Source organism: Phyllobates terribilis, unplaced genomic scaffold (assembly GCF_046119375.1).
Source record: "Phyllobates terribilis strain yellow unplaced genomic scaffold, ASM4611937v1 Scaffold_30__1_contigs__length_15301838, whole genome shotgun sequence".
Classification (NCBI taxonomy): domain Eukaryota; kingdom Metazoa; phylum Chordata; class Amphibia; order Anura; family Dendrobatidae; genus Phyllobates; species Phyllobates terribilis.
The window spans coordinates 8,712,492-8,729,694 of NW_027362790.1; the positions used below are offsets into that span (position 1 = coordinate 8,712,492).

The 17,203-nt window shown below is 45.7% G+C and overlaps 1 pseudogene; it reads left to right on the forward strand.

Annotated features, from left to right (window-relative positions):
• Positions 1-5,121: 5,121 nt before the first annotated feature.
• Positions 5,122-5,329, forward strand: LOC141179903 (U2 spliceosomal RNA; annotated as a pseudogene).
• The last annotated feature ends 11,874 nt before the right edge of the window (positions 5,330-17,203 follow it).

Sequence of the window (17,203 nt, forward strand, 5' to 3'; positions counted from 1 at the left end):
CCGAAAAGTGCAGGCATGTAAGGGATCTAGAGGTTGACAACATGTCTTCTTAACGGGAGTCCAGGAGCTCATCTCCACAAATGTACTTTTCAGGATCCTTGGGTGGCTCCGTAGTTCGAAACCAATTCTGGTTATCGCTTCTCGGCCTTTTGGCTAAGACCAAGTTTCTTGTGTGGGGTCCTTGAGTGTTTTCCCTTGGCCTTCCGGCATCGCCATCTTGATGGCTTAAGCCGGTTGCTGCTTTAGGGGGAGAACGAGGAGGAACGAGAGAGTGATCATAATGGGCGTGAAGATACGCTATGCTGGGACCGATGACAATCGGGTTCGCAATGCATTCCGCATTGAAGTTGATGCTGCTGTCAGAGAGCGTTTCAATCTGTCGTATATGGTGCACGAGGTGATCTTCAAAATCCTGGAAGTGACAAGAGAAAACATCGTCTGCCTGCAGGAATCCCGGAAAGAAGGACGGTATGTCTTGGTGCTGCAATCTATGGCGGCTTGCCGGAACCTGTATAAGAAGTTGAGGGAGCAGGAGAAGAATCCAACCTTGTATGGTTTGACTTTTACAGTCTTGTACTCCAAAGGTGATGTTCCCCTAGTCATATTTATGTATAATCCCTTTATGCACGAACATGACATTGCGACTTTTCTTAAGAGGCATTGTGACTTTGTGAGCAACAGTCACAAAATCATGAACGAGGAGAACTTATGGACTGGCAAATACAGATATTTTGTCAGATTTGGGGAAAGTTCTTCGGAGCCTGGAGGTGTTCATTACCCTCCCCAAAGTTTCTCTATCGGGAGAGATAGGGGTATTCTCTTCTTTCCTGAGGCCCCAGTTATTTGCAGGAAATGTAAGAAGTACGGACACTTACAAGAGGTTTGTACTGCTGTGCCTGTTTGCTCCAAGTGCAACCAAAGTGGGCATGTTGCTAAGGACTGTACCAATCCAATTGTTTGCAATGCTTGTGGTATGGAGGGGCATGCCTTTAAGGATTGTACTCGTCGTGCGAACGAGGGCAAGGCAAGGGCATACTCTGAGGTGGTCTCGAACTCTCCGAGGCCTAAGAGTGTGGCACCTGAGGCCGCAGTTTCTTCCAGGGTGAAGGTAGTGGAACAGCGTGTGGAGACTGCTCCAGTGAGGGCGTCTGCTGACCTACTGGTGGAGCCCGGGAGACTGGAAGAGGTTCTGGCAGCTGAGATGGACATTTCTTCCTATCAGGGGGGTTTCATTGACTCCTTTTGTGAAGAACGTGAGGGAGCCTTGGAAATCCCAGGGGACCCAGCTCTCAGTTGGAGCAGTGAAAGTATGGATGAAGAGGGAGCTGGAGGTCAAGGAGACTTCACTGAGACTGGGGTGAGGTCTTCTAAGGAACCGGACCGCGCTAAGAATAAAAGGGCCCGGTTGTCTGAACCATCAAGTAGCCAATGCGTGGCAAGTCCGGTGAGTGAGCGGGATTACCCAGTGGTTTCTCTTTCTCCTGCGTCAACGGCTTACCTGGAGGAGAATTTGGAGTCCACTATCTTTCAGCTAAGTGGGAGTTCGCCGGATGACAAAGGATAAGGAAGGCATGTTTTTTTGCTGAGACTGGTGTTTCTGGTTTTTGAGCCAAAGAATGGTCTCTAAACCAAATTGGGACATTGCGTCCCTTAATGTAAGACTTTTAAAGTCTAGAGTTAGAAGATCTGTGATTCTGGACTTCTTACATAACCATTCTTTTGATATTATGTGTCTACAGGAGTGTGGTATAGAAGAACCCCTGGAAGACGCTGATTGGCCATATGGCCAGCATATCTGGTCTGGCTCTAGTGGGAATAAAAATGATGGAGTTGGGATAGTATTAAATAATAGAAATTTTGTTTTTGAATATTATAAGGTAATAGAGGTGGGTCGTTGCATCTCTGCAGTTGTGTGTGGGAGGGGGTGGAAAGTTAAAATTATAAATATTTATGGTCCTACAAAAAAAGAAGACAGGTTAAGTTTATTAGATAAATTATGTTTAGAATTACCTGGTAGGATCCCTGTGATAGTAACAGGTGATTTTAACTGTGTAACTGAGGGGAAAGTTGATGCCTCAGGAAAAAAATTGGCAAACATTATTTCTGATTTTTTCTTTTTTGATGCTGCTGAGGTTTATTTGGGGAAGCCACCACCACCAACCTATAAAGCTGACAGGGGTGGGATAACATCTAGGATTGATAGGATGTTTTTTTCTAAAAATATAATATGTGATGGTTTTTCTCAATTTTCAGTTCCTTTTTCGGACCATGTGTGCCTGAAAGGTGAGTTTAGAGGGGATTTAAGGCGGGTGCATGGGAGAGGTGTGTGGAAATTGAATGTGAGTTTGCTTGAGGATGAGAGAATTGTGAATGATTTTAAGAAAAAATATAGTTGGTGTAAATCTCAAAAGAGTAAGTTTGAAAGTGTGTTGGTGTGGTGGGATTGGATGAAGTATGAAGTGCAAAAGTTTTTTCGTCGATGGGGCTATAAAAAGGCTGCCATGGTTAGGAGTCAATATAAAGATTTAATGATGAGGGTGGAATGGCTGGAGAAAATGAGGATGTGTGGTGTGGATGTGGATGATTTGTTAAGAAGTGCAAGAGAGGATTTGAAGAGGACTTTGGAGAGGAAGGGAAGGGAAATAATTTTTAGGTCAAAGGTGGTCCATCTTGATAAAGATGAAAAGTGTTCAAGATATTTCTTTAAAAAAATAAATGGTAAGAAGGAGGGTATGGAGGAGATTTTTGATGTGGATGGTGTTTGTGTGAGTGGGGAGGATGTAATGAAGGAAGTGGTCACGTTTTATGCTGAGTTGTTTGGCAGGAAGTGGGTGGATGAGAGTTTGAAAGAAGAAGTGCTTAAGACTTTGGATTGTAAGGTGGATGAGGATGGATGTTCTGGTCTATGTGAGGCAGTGATTGAGGAGGAAGATAAGAAAGCGGTGTTTGGTGCAAGGAAAAATGTGACGCCTGGGAAGGATGGTTTGCCTGTGGAGCTATATGTTATGATGTGGGAAGTGATGGGTATGGATTTAGTGGAAGAGTGTCAGTTTATGTGGGAGAATGGGATGCTTGCGGGTTCAATGAAGGAGGGAGTGGTGGTCTTAATCCATAAGAAAGGGGATAAAAGGTGTTGAGTAATTGGAGGCCAATTACGCTTCTGAACGCCGATTACAAGGTATTCAGTAAAATTTTGGCGTGTCGGATGCGTGTGGTTGTAGCTGATGTGATTGGTAAAGATCAAGTGTGTGCAGTGCCTGGTAGATGTATGACGGATAATCTGTGTCTTTTAAGAGATGTGTTGTGGGATTGTAAAGTAAGAAAGCAGAAGTGTATGGTGATGGCTGTTGACTTTGAAAAGGCGTTTGATCGCGTGTCTCATGTGTTTCTATTTGAGGTTTTGCGTAGAATGGGTTTTCCGGAGAAATTTGTGCGTGCCGTGAGAGGATTGTATGGGGAGGTGGTGAGTGAATTTCTGGTGAATGGGTTTTTGAGTGAGAAAGTGTGTATTAGGTCTGGTGTGAGGCAAGGTTGTCCCATGTCACCGGTATTATTTGTGTGTATGATTGAGCCACTGCTGTGTATGATTCGGAAAGAGAAAGTGGTGCGTGGTTTGTTAGTGCCAGGGAGTGGTGGAATGACTGTGAAAGTCTTAGGATATATGGATGATGTAGTAGTGGTGAGTGAGAGTGTGGCCTCTATGGAGAGAGTAAAATTGTTGTTGAATTTTTTTTGTGGCGCGTCAGCGTTTCGTGTGAATTGGAACAAATGCATGTTTAAATGTTTTGGTGACAATAGGATTAAGATGGATGGTGTGGCTGGTGTGGATGGTGCAATTAAAGTGTTGGGAGTTTTTTTTAATGATGATTTGAAAGGTTATGAGAGTTGGGATGAATGTGGTGAGCGGATTGTGCGGAAGATGAATTTTTGGAAGTTACGTTCTTTGTCTTTGGTAGGGAAGGTTCTTATTATTAAGGCTGTTATTCTCCCTATTTTGCTTTATGTTTCTTGTATTTTTCCAGTGCCCTATAGGAAAATTAAAAAAGTGGAGAAACTATTTTTTGTGTTTTTTTGGGGCAGTAGGATGGAAAGACTTAAGAGAGAGATTTTGTTTAAGCAATATTTGTATGGGGGACTGAAGTTTCCGAATATTGAAGTGTTTCTAACATTGCATTTTATTAAGACTACGGTCATTTTGATTGGGAAGAATAATAAAGGGGCATTTATGTGTAAGTATTTGGCTGGATGGATGCTGTATGGTCTGAATTGGGTGAAGCGTGATAAGAATGTGCCTGTTGCTTTTAAGTGTCCTGAGTGGTATGGTTTGATTGAGAAGTTTGTGAGGAAGAATGATTTGTTAGAAGTTGCAATGAAAGACTTTATGTTGGTTAAGAAGGTGATGGGGAAGATGTGTGTGAATGAGTGTGAGAGTAATGTGGTGGGATTGCGTTCTATGGAAGTTGCGCGGGTATGGAAGAAGTTAAGCATTCAAGGTGTGTCGAATAGACAGCGAGATATAGTATGGATGGGCCTTCATAATATTTTGCCAGTGAGGGATTTTCAGAAGAAAAGAGATCTCATAAGATCTGCAGTATGTCCAAGGGATGGTTGTGGAGCGAATGACACGGTGAGGCACCTTATGTGGGATTGTAATTTTGCGTATGATGTGTGGAGAGGTGTGGGTGGACTGTGTAAAGGGGTTGCTGGTGTGAAGTTTATTGATTGGAGAGTGACTATGTTTGGTTTTGGTGCTAGTCGTCGTGGCCTAGAAAGGATGATGTGGTTTATTATGGTGTGTGTGCAGGAGAGCTTGTGGGATGTGAGAAATTTGTGTGTGTTTAAAAGAGTAAATTTAACAGTAAATGATTGTATTAGGTTGATCTTAGCAAGACTATATGTAATCTATTTGTGGGATACAAGAGAAGGTGGTGGTGGTGGAACAGATTCTGAAGGTGTGTGGAAATACCTTAAGTGGCAGGATATGGTTAAATACCGTTGATATTTTTTCTGGAAATTTCTCTGGCATAGGATTACTTGTTTGTATTTTTGTTGAATAATACTTTAATAAAGAAGCCACAATGATGTTTATGAAGTGGCAGTATAACTTATGACGAAGTCTGGTTAACTGTTTGCTTATATCTAAACCTGAGTGGTTTTAAAAAAAAAAAAAAAAAAATCTGTTCTTATCAGTTTAATATCTGATACGTCCCCTATCTGGGGACCATATATTAAATGGATTTTTAGAACAGGGAGATGGTAAAAGAGCTTGCTCTGTCCACTCCACGCATTGACCTGGTATTGCAGCATTTCCAGGACCAGTGCACTCATTCTTTAATGCAGTTTCTAAAATCAGAAAGAATTGAATTCAATGCTTTTTGTTGCTTTTGCTTGTTTGTCGGATTTTGGGATGGACTCTTTGGCTTTGCTTTTCTTCTCCTCATTGGATTTTTCATGTTCAAAGTTGCAGAAGCCAGATTACAAGCTCATTTTGGTTCAACTTCAGCAACTGTTCATTGCATTGCCATGTAATGTGATGCAATGCTATCTTTCTAGCTCTCCCTCTTTACTTCCTTTTGGATAAACAGACATATTAGGCAAGCATTTTGGAGCTTTCACCTAAATAACTACAGGTGGTGAGATAAGCTGCACAATATAATTGACCTTTCAGTATATTGTTGCACACACACCATCTATTTAGCAAATGCCCTTGTTATCAACAGCAGCCTTTTAAACTCACCTGAGCTAACAGGTATGTGCGCTGGTTACTCTGCTGCACTTAAAATTTCTTTTTTGGTTTGCTACAATGCCTTTTCTGAAACGTTGTCTCCCTCTGCTGGAACACTGACTTCTTTCATTTAATGCCTGCAGACTATAAAAGAGAACCCAACCCCAAAAGTTTGGTTGATTAGTCTGTGGCATTCTGTTAAACTGTTGCTTATGGCGGTCTCTGTGAGCTTCTCAGTGACATTCAGCCAGCCAGGTATCCTGCCTGCAGTAGATGGAATGTGGCAATGGAACGCTGGCTGCGCGTGTCATAATAGGCTCTGAGCCTTTATATACCTGCGCACAGCAGCAGCCACCTTCAGTCTGCTGCTGGACAGCCAGCAGCAGCAGGAGAGGTAAGTAATCAGCAGCCCTCCTGCTAAGGGTAGACAGCTGCTCGTTCCACCCCACCCCCCGCCTTAATTGGTTCTCCTCCCTTCCAACGGTGTTGAGGCGGGTGGGAACAGCAGGGGGTGAGGGTGCTGTGTTTAAAGAGGTGGAGTTATGCAGATCTAAAACGCGTGGATTGCAGCAGCAGCAAGCCGAAAAGTGCAGGCATGTAAGGGATCTAGAGGTTGACAACATGTCTTCTTAACGGGAGTCCAGGAGCTCATCTCCACAAATGGACTTTTCAGGATCCTTGGGTGGCTCCGTAGTTCGAAACCAATTCTGGTTATCGCTTCTCTGCCTTTTGGCTAAGACCAAGTTTCTTCTGTGGGGTCGTGAGTGTTTTCCCTTGGCCTTCCGGCATCGCCATCTTGATGGCTTAAGCCGGTTGCTGCTTTAGGGGGAGAACGAGGAGGAACGAGAGAGTGATCATAATGGGCGTGAAGATACGCTATGCTGGGACCGATGACAATCGGGTTTGCAATGCATTCCGCATTGAAGTTGATGCTGCTGTCAGAGAGCGTTTCAATCTGTCGTATATGGTGCACGAGGTGATCTTCAAAATCCTGGAAGTGACAAGAGAAAACATCGTCTGCCTGCAGGAATCCCGGAAAGAAGGACGGTATGTCTTGGTGCTGCAATCTATGGCGGCTTGCCGGAACCTGTATAAGAAGTTGAGGGAGCAGGAGAAGAATCCAACCTTGTATGGTTTGACTTTTACAGTCTTGTACTCCAAAGGTGATGTTCCCCTAGTCATATTTATGTATAATCCCTTTATGCACGAACATGACATTGCGACTTTTCTTAAGAGGCATTGTGACTTTGTGAGCAACAGTCACAAAATCATGAACGAGGAGAACTTATGGACTGGCAAATACAGATATTTTGTCAGATTTGGGGAAAGTTCTTCGGAGCCTGGAGGTGTTCATTACCCTCCCCAAAGTTTCTCTATCGGGAGAGATAGGGGTATTCTCTTCTTTCCTGAGGCCCCAGTTATTTGCAGGAAATGTAAGAAGTACGGACACTTACAAGAGGTTTGTACTGCTGTGCCTGTTTGCTCCAAGTGCAACCAAAGTGGGCATGTTGCTAAGGACTGTACCAATCCAATTGTTTGCAATGCTTGTGGTATGGAGGGGCATGCCTTTAAGGATTGTACTCGTCGTGCGAACGAGGGCAAGGCAAGGGCATACTCTGAGGTGGTCTCGAACTCTCCGAGGCCTAAGAGTGTGGCACCTGAGGCCGCAGTTTCTTCCAGGGTGAAGGTAGTGGAACAGCGTGTGCAGACTGCTCCAGTGAGGGCGTCTGCTGACCTACTGGTGGAGCCCGGGAGAGTGGAAGAGGTTCTGGCAGCTGAGATGGACATTTCTTCCTATCAGGGGGGTTTCATTGACTCCTTTTGTGAAGAACGTGAGGGAGCCTTGGAAATCCCAGGGGACCCGGCTCTCAGTTGGAGCAGTGAAAGTATGGATGAAGAGGGAGCTGGAGGTCAAGGAGACTTCACTGAGACTGGGGTGAGGTCTTCTGAGGAACCGGACCGCGCTAAGAATAAAAGGGCCCGGTTGTCTGAACCATCAAGTAGCCAATGCGTGGCAAGTCCGGTGAGTGAGCGGGATTACCCAGTGGTTTCTCTTTCTCCTGCGTCAACGGCTTACCTGGAGGAGAATTTGGAGTCCACTATCTTTCAGCTAAGTGGGAGTTCGCCGGATGACAAAGGATAAGGAAGGCATGTTTTTTTGCTGAGACTGGTGTTTCTGGTTTTTGAGCCAAAGAATGGTCTCTAAACCAAATTGGGACATTGCGTCCCTTAATGTAAGACTTTTAAAGTCTAGAGTTAGAAGATCTGTGATACTGGACTTCTTACATAACCATTCTTTTGATATTATGTGTCTACAGGAGTGTGGTATAGAAGAACCCCTGGAAGACGCTGATTGGCCATATGGCCAGCATATCTGGTCTGGCTCTAGTGGGAATAAAAATGATGGAGTTGGGATAGTATTAAATAATAGAAATTTTGTTTTTGAATATTATAAGGTAATAGAGGTGGGTCGTTGCATCTCTGCAGTTGTGTGAGGGAGGGGGTGGAAAGTTAAAATTATAAATATTTATGGTCCTACAAAAAAAGAAGACAGGTTAAGTTTATTAGATAAATTATGTATAGAATTACCTGGTAGGATCCCTGTGATAGTAACAGGTGATTTTAACTGTGTAACTGAGGGGAAAGTTGATGCCTCAGGAAAAAGATTGGCAAACATTATTTCTGATTTTTTCTTTTTTGATGCTGCTGAGGTTTATTTGGGGAAGCCACCACCACCAACCTATAAAGCTGACAGGGGTGGGATAACATCTAGGATTGATAGGATGTTTTTTTCTAAAAATATAATATGTGATGGTTTTTCTCAATTTTCAGTTCCTTTTTCGGACCATGTGTGCCTGAAAGGTGAGTTTAGAGGGGATTTAAGGCGGGTGCATGGGAGAGGTGTGTGGAAATTGAATGTGAGTTTGCTTGAGGATGAGAGAATTGTGAATGATTTTAAGAAAAAATATAGTTGGTGTAAATCTCAAAAGAGTAAGTTTGAAAGTGTGTTGGTGTGGTGGGATTGGATGAAGTATGAAGTGCAAAAGTTTTTTCGTCGATGGGGCTATAAAAAGGCTGCCATGGTTAGGAGTCAATATAAAGATTTAATGATGAGGGTGGAATGGCTGGAGAAAATGAGGATGTGTGGTGTGGATGTGGATGATTTGTTAAGAAGTGCGAGAGAGGATTTGAAGAGGACTTTGGAGAGGAAGGGAAGGGAAATAATTTTTAGGTCAAAGGTGGTCCATCTTGATAAAGATGAAACGTGTTCAAGATATTTCTTTAAAAAAATAAATGGTAAGAAGGAGGGTATGGAGGAGATTTTTGATGTGGATGGTGTTTGTGTGAGTGGGGAGGATGTAATGAAGGAAGTGGTCACGTTTTATGCTGAGTTGTTTGGCAGGAAGTGGGTGGATGAGAGTTTGAAAGAAGAAGTGCTTAAGACTTTGGATTGTAAGGTGGATGAGGATGGATGTTCTGGTCTATGTGAGGCAGTGATTGAGGAGGAAGATAAGAAAGCGGTGTTTGGTGCAAGGAAAAATGTGACGCCTGGGAAGGATGGTTTGCCTGTGGAGCTATATGTTATGATTAGTGTTGAGCCACCCCCGTAGTGTTCGAGTTCGGTTCGGTTCGTCGAACACCGGGATGTTCGAGGAACTGTTCGTCGAACTGTTCGTCGAACACCTTAGAACACCGTCGAACACCGTTAAAACCAATGGCAGGCGAACAAAAACACATAGAAACACATAGAAAACACCTGCAAAGGTGTCCAAAAGCTGACAAACTGCTCAGAAGACACTCTCTTTAAAAAAGCCGGCCGGCAAATTCAGCAGCGGCATACACCGGTACCCGACAATTTAGACAAGAAGGAATAGAGCATCACACATAGATTAGATAGATAGAAACATGTCAGTCACACATATAAGAAGCACAGTGACAGTGTTGGTTACTGCACTTGTCATTTAGTGTAAAGGATTTATTAAAAAAAATATTAGTGTTTTCATGCACCGTCTCTTTAAAAAAGCCGGCCGGCAATTCAGCATCTGTACCCGACAATTTAGAACAGAAAGAATAGAGCTTCACACATAGATTAGATAGATAGAAACATGTCAGTCACATATATATGAAGTACAGTGATAGTGTTGCTTACTGTACTTGTCATTTAGTGTAAAGGATTTATTTAAAAAAATAATAGTGTTTTCATGCACTGTCTCTTTAAAAAAGCCGGCCGGCAATTCAGCAGCGGTACCCGACAATTTAGAACAGAAAGATAGAGCATCACACATAGATTAGATAGATAGAAACATGTCAGTCACATATATATGAAGTACAGTGATAGTGTTGGTTACTGTACTTGTCATTTAGTATTAAAATAAAGGATTTATTATTAAAAAAATTGGCGTGGGGTTCCCCTTAATTTTAGGCTCTAGCGGAGGTTAAGCAGACGGCTGGGGCAGATGTTTGAAGCCTGGGAAGGGGGTAATACCCACGGAGCTTCCCAGGCTACTAATATCAGCCCCCAGCTGAATACATAGCCTTTACTAGCTATTAAAATGGGGGACCCCCCAAAAAAAATGACGTGGGGTCCCCCCTAATTTAATAGCTAGCAAAGGCTAGGCAGACAGCTGGGGGCTGATATTAATAGCCCAGGAAGGGAGCCATGAATATTGGCCCCCTCCCAGGCTAGAAACACCAGCCGTCAGCCGCCCCAGAAATGGCGCATTCATAGGATGCGCCAATTCTGGCACTTAGCCTCGCTCTTCCACGCTGCCCTGGTGCGGTGGCAGGGGGTAATAGGGTTGGGGTTGATGTCAGCTTATAATGCCAGCTGACATCAAGCCCAGGTTAGTAATGGAGAGGCGTCTATAAGACACCCCCATTACTAACCCCATAGTCAAAGTTAAAAAAAACACAAACACCCAGAATAAAGTCCTTTAATTGAAATAAAGACACAATCCTTTATTGTTCTAAATTAAACCATACTTACCATCACGCCCATTCCAGCTGAAGCCAACGATCTCCTGCAATAAAAGAAAAATAATAAAGCAACCTCATCCTTACCTTTCCATGGTTCCCACGACAGCTTCAGCTCTGCTACATCGAGATGACAGGCTGGACCGCAGCAGAACGCTGCCATCCAGCCTGTCATCCCGCAGACACTGAGAAGCGCAGGCTTGCTTGCGCTGCTCAGCGTCTCTCTGTGACGACATCCAGATGAGCCGAGTTCATGTCCAATGAACTCGGCTCACCTCATGCACGTCACTGACAGCGTGGGAAAATTCTCACGCTGAAGCGCTGATTGCAGGAGAATTTTCCCACGCTGTCAGTGACGTGCAGTAGGTGAGCTGAGTTCATTGGACATGAGCTCACCTCATGCACATCACTGACAGCGTGGGAGAATTCTCCTGCACTCAGCACTTCAGCGTGAGAATTTTCCCACGCTGTCAGTGACGTGCATGAGGTGAGCCGAGTTCATTGGACATGACCTCGGCTCATCTGGATGCCGTCACAGCGAGACAGTGAGGAGCGCAAGCATGCCTGCGCTTCTCAGTGTCTGCGGGATGACAGACTGGATGGCAGCGTTCTGCTGCGGTCCAGCCAGTCATCTTGATGTAGCAGAGCTGAAGCTGTCGTGGGAACCATGGAAAGGTAAGGATGAGGTTGGTTTATTATTTTTCTTTTATTGCAGGAGATCGTTGGCTTCAGCTGGAATGGGTGTGATGGTAAGTATGGTTTAATTTAGAACAATAAAGAATTGTGTCTTTATTTCAATTAAAGGACTTTATTCTGGGTGTTGTGTTTTTTTTAAATACTTTACTAGAAATTCATGGCGGTCATGTCTAATACTGGCGTGACCCCATGAATTTTGGGCTTGGGGCCAGCTGATAATACCAAGCTAGCCCTAACCCCTTTATTACCCAGTGAGCCACCGCACCAGGGCCCTGGATGAGTTGGGTACAGCGCCAGAAGATGGCGCTTCTATGAACGCGCCATTTTCCGGGGTGGCTGCGGACTGCAATTTGTAGCGGGGGGGGCCCAGAAAGCTTGGGCCTCCCTGCGCTGCAGATTCCAGCCCCCAGCTGCCTAGTTGTACCTGGCTGGACACAAAAATAGGGCGAAGCCCCACGTACTTTTTTTTTAATTATTTCATGAAATTCATGAAATAATTTTAAAAAAATTGATGTTGGGCTTCGTCCTATATTTGTGTCCAGCCAGGTACAGCAGGCAGGAACGGGCTGCCCTCAACCACCAGCTGCCTATTTGTACCTGGCCGGACACAACAATATAGGGAAGGCCTTTTTTTCTTAATTATTTCATGAAATAATTTAAAGAAAATTGACGTGGGGCTTCGCCCTGTTTTTGTGTCCAGCCAGGTACAACTAGGCAGCTGGGGGCTGGAATCCGCAGCGCAGGGAGGCCCAAGCTTTCTGGGCCACCCCCGCTGCAAATTGCAGTCCGCAGCCACCCCGGAAAATGGCGCGTTCATAGAAGCGCCATCTTCTGGCGCTGTACCCAACTCATCCAGGGCCCTGATGCGGTGGCTCACTGGGTAATAAAGGGGTTAGGGCCAGCTTGGCATTATCAGCTGGCCCTAAGCCCGAAATTCATGGGGTCACGCCAATATTAGACATGACCACCATGAATTTCTAGTAAAGTATTTAAAAAAAACACAACACCCAGAAAAAAGTCCTTTAATTGAAATAAACACACAATTCTTTATTGTTCTAAATTAAACCATACTTACCATCATGCCCATTCCAGCTGAAGCCAACGATCTCCTGAAATAAAAGAAAAATAATAAAGCAACATCATCCTTACCTTTCCATGGTTCCCATGACAGCTTCAGCTCTGCTACATCGAGATGACAGGCTGGACCGCAGCAGAACGCTGCCATCCAGCCTGTCATCCCGCAGACACTGAGAAGCGCAGGCTTGCTTGCGCTCCACAGTGTCTCTCTGTGAGGGCATCCAGATGAGCCGAGTTAATGTCCAATGAACTCGGCTCACCTCATGCACGTCACTGACAGCGTGGGAAAATTCTCCTGCACTCAGCGCTTCAGCGTGGGAGAATTCTCACGCTGAAGCGCTGAGTGCAGGAGAATTCTCCCACGCTGTCAGTGACGTGCAGGAGGTGAGCTGAGTTCATTGGACATGAGCTCACCTTATGCACGTCACTGACAGCGTGGGAGAATTCTCCTGCACTCACCGCTTCAGCGTGAGAATTTTCCCACGCTGTCAGTGACGTGCATGAGGTGAGCCGAGTTCATTGGACATGAACTCGGCTCATCTGGATGTCGTCACAGAGAGACGCTGAGCAGCGCAAGCAAGCCTGCGCTTCTCAGTGTCTGCGGGTTGAGAGGCTGGATGGCAGCGTTCTGCTGCGGTCCAGCCTGTCATCTCGATGTAGCAGAGCTGAAGCTGTCGTGGGAACCATGGAAAGGTAAGGATGAGGTTGCTTTATTATTTTCCTTTTATTGCAGGAGATCGTTGGCTTCAGCTGGAATGGGCGTGACGGTAAGTATGGTTTAATTTAGAACAATAAAGGATTGTGTCTTTATTTCAATTAAAGGACTTTATTCTGGGTGTTTGTGTTTTTTTTAACTTTGACTATGGGGTTAGTAATGGGGGTGTCTTATAGACGCCTCTCCATTACTAACCTGGGCTTGATGTCAGCTGGCATTATAAGCTGACATCAACCCCAACCCTATTACCCCCTGCCACAGCACCAGGGCAGCGTGGAAGAGCGAGGCTAAGTGCCAGAATTGGCGCATCCTATGAATGCGCCATTTCTGGGGCGGCTGACGGCTGGTGTTTCTAGCCTGGGAGGGGGCCAATATTCATGGCTCCCTTCCTGGGCTATTAATATCAGCCCCCAGCTGTCTGCCTAGCCTTTGCTAGCTATTAAATTAGGGGGGACCCCACGTCATTTTTTTGGGGGGGTCCCCCATTTTAATAGCTAGTAAAGGCTATGTATTCAGCTGGGGGCTGATATTAGTAGCCTGGGAAGCTCCGTGGGTATTACCCCCTTCCCAGGCTTCAAACATCTGCCCCAGCCGTCTGCTTAACCTCCGCTAGAGCCTAAAATTAAGGGGAACCCCACGCCAATTTTTTTAATAATAAATCCTTTATTTTAATACTAAATGACAAGTACAGTAACCAACACTATCACTGTACTTCATATATATGTGACTGACATGTTTCTATCTATCTAATCTATGTGTGAAGCTCTATTCTGTCTGTTATAAATTGTCGGGTACCGCTGCTGAATTGCCTGCCGGCTTTTTTAAAGAGACGGTGCATGAAAACACTATTATTTTTTTTGATAAATCCTTTACGCTAAATGACAAGTACAGTAAGCAGCACTGTCACTGTACTTCATATATATGTGACTGACATGTTTCTATCTATCTAATCTATGTGTGATTCTCTATTCTTTCTATTCTAAATTGTCGGGTACCGCTGCTGAATTGCCGGCCGGCTTTTTTAAAGAGACGGTGCATGAAAACACTATTATTTTTTTTGATAAATCCTTTACGCTAAATGACAAGTACAGTAAGCAGCACTTTCACTGTACTTCGTATATATGTGGCTGACATGTTTATATCTATCTAATCTATGTGTGAAGCTCTATTCTTTCGGTTCTAAATTGTCGGGTACAGGTGTATGCCGTAGTGTTGAGCCACCCCCGTAGTGTTCGAGTTCGGTTCGGTTCGTCGAACACCCGTGTGTTCGCCGAACTGTTCGTCGAACTGTTCGTCGAACACCTTCGAACACCGTTAAAACCAATGGCAGGCAAACAAAAACACATAGAAACACATAGAAAACACCTTCAAAGGTGTCCAAAAGCTGACAAACTGCTCAGAAGACACAACTAACACATGGAAAAGTGACAAGTACATATAGTCATGCGAAAAGAAAAGAGGTGGAGGAGTAAAAGGAGGGGGAGACACAGATATAGGCATGTCATGCCCTTCTAAAATCCAAAAAGTGAGAAGCCGAGACGGCCAGTCCGCTCCTGCCCGTGCCACCTCCGTGTCGCCGGGTTTGTGCCAGAGCCGCGGTGAACCCTGACGGCCAGCCCCCCTCTCCCAATACTGGTGCCTGTCCGCTGGTGGGTCGAGAGAGCCCCCCTGTGGTGGAGGCAGCTCTAAGCTTTTTAATTTAAATTGTCCCTCTAATTTGAATGAATACACTTTAAATCCATTTACAAGGATCTATTGGAGGGCAAGTCTCATGCCAGCAGCCGCGTAATTCCAGCTCCAGTAGTGTCCACTAAAGCTGCTGCAGTTAAAAAGCTTTTATAAGGATCGAGCTCGGCTGTCCACCGCAAGGCATCCTAGTGCCAGTCCCAGCCCCTATGCCTTGGGGTGCCTCCTGATGCTCTTCACTAAGTATCCCGTGGTCCCGAAGCATTTCCTTTGAAAAAATTAAGTGTCCAAACTACAGGTGGTGTAGCTTGCTTAACAGCCGGGATAATCCGCTGACTAGCAGACACTGCTACTAGGCACAAAGTATTTCCTGGGCTAGATGCAGTTAAAAATTTGTAAGTAGATACTCTCGTTGGATGCTGAGAAAGCATTCCATAGAGTCTCCTGGCACGCCATATATGATTCTCTTAAAAAGCTTGGGGTAGGGGTCTAGGGGACCCTTTTATAGCCAAAATCACGGCCCTGTATCACAATACGTCACCTAGGCTGAAGATAAATGGAACTGTAGCACCGAGGGCTCGGTTGCTACAGACGTATTGCACCTCACCCAGAGGTGTGATATCTCACTCTCAGATAAGGATGGAGTGTGGATCAGGACCCGACACCTGCATGCATTACACCACATTGCCGTGGGGCAGGGCGACCAATATGCCCCTGAGATGGGCACGACAGTCCCTGTCCCTGGCTGGAGTGGGGGGAGGGAACACTGAGGAAGGGGAACCCTGCAGTGCAGGAGCAGGGAGGAAGCAGTTCCTGGGTGCATTGAGAAGGGAGTATAAAAGGTGGGCACCATCTTAGTTCAGTGCAGAGAAGTCTGAGCAGAGGTGGCAGGGAGCAGGGGCTCTGCATGAGCTCTGCTCCGGAGGCGGGCCTAGTAACAGAGGCCCAGGCCTGCAAGAGGGAGAAGGAAGGAAGAGGAGCGGAGAAGGCTCCAGGAACGAGGAATGAAGGGATCCCAGGGGTGCGGACGGGCGAGTCGCCACCGCACGCCCGAATCCACCTGCGTGGAGGGGTCAGGCCAAAGGGGGAGACCGGTCCCCGAACTAGTGGAGGCAGGAAACGACCCTCAGCTAGAAACCGGAGGCTCTGACATTTTATGTGGCGCAGCCCCTTGCTCCACCCGCTAGGAAGGCACCACATAGGGTCAGGGAAACTGGCGCCAAGTTTACCAAGAGGAGGCCCGAGGCAGCCGGACAGAAGTGTTGGTAAGAAAGGCCAGACAAAGGACACACAAAGGGGGTCCTGTGAAGCGCTCCAAAGTTATCTGGGAGTTGTCTGAGCCCCTCACCTGGTGAGCACAGTACGATGTGGGCAGCCGTTACCTGCAGACGTGGTCTGGATAATAAGAACTGTGAGTAAAGGCCCTGAACTGCATCACTGACTCCGTGTCGTTACTGCTGCTGCCCTGCACCATCACCCCCATCCTCCGCATACACTGCCCTGAGGCTATACTCCTCCCGTGGGGAGTTATGCTACGCTCTGCTGCACCCACAACACCAGCCTTAGCGGTCTGCCCTGTAGCGGCGGTTCACTCTGACCGCAATCCACGGGTGGCGTAGTCGGACATTTAAACATCAAAACCACATAAATAGTTCCGCCACTGGTTTGACCGCCCTGAGCCACGGAACCGGATCGCCGCCACGAAGACTACAACCACCAGCATCCACCAAAAAGGGTCCGGCTCCGGGTGTCCCAAGGCCCAGGGGGTGCGTCAGAACATTTTCATCACCTTTCACAATCACCAATGGGACAAGGCAGGGATGTCCTCTGTCCTCTCTCTTATACATCCTAGTGACGGAGCACCTGCTCTCATCAATTCGCCATAACCCCAATATTAGGTGGATTGAGGTGGGAGGCACCGAGTACAAGTGCTCTCTATTTGCTGATGATGTCCTAGTATATATCACTCAATCACATATATCCATCCCTGCTGTTATGGCTGAAATAGATCACTTTGTTACATGGTAAAATTTTAAAATCAATGCAGCGAAGTCTGAGGCCCTCGATGTCTCCCTCCCCAAATCCATATAGGATTCCATCCAGTCCAACTTTCCCTTTGCCTGGCCCTCACAGGGTATCAAATACTTAGGAATTCCTATTCATAGAGACCTCTCCCATCTATGTTATCTTAATTTTGGGCCCTTTATTGAACAATTCCATACAGACCACGGTTGGCAAGTTAGAACTGTAAGATTCACTACGTGAACCACTGGTGTTTTGTGGAAAAGCACATGTAAGATTCTGCAACAGTCTCTGCTGATACTCCTGCA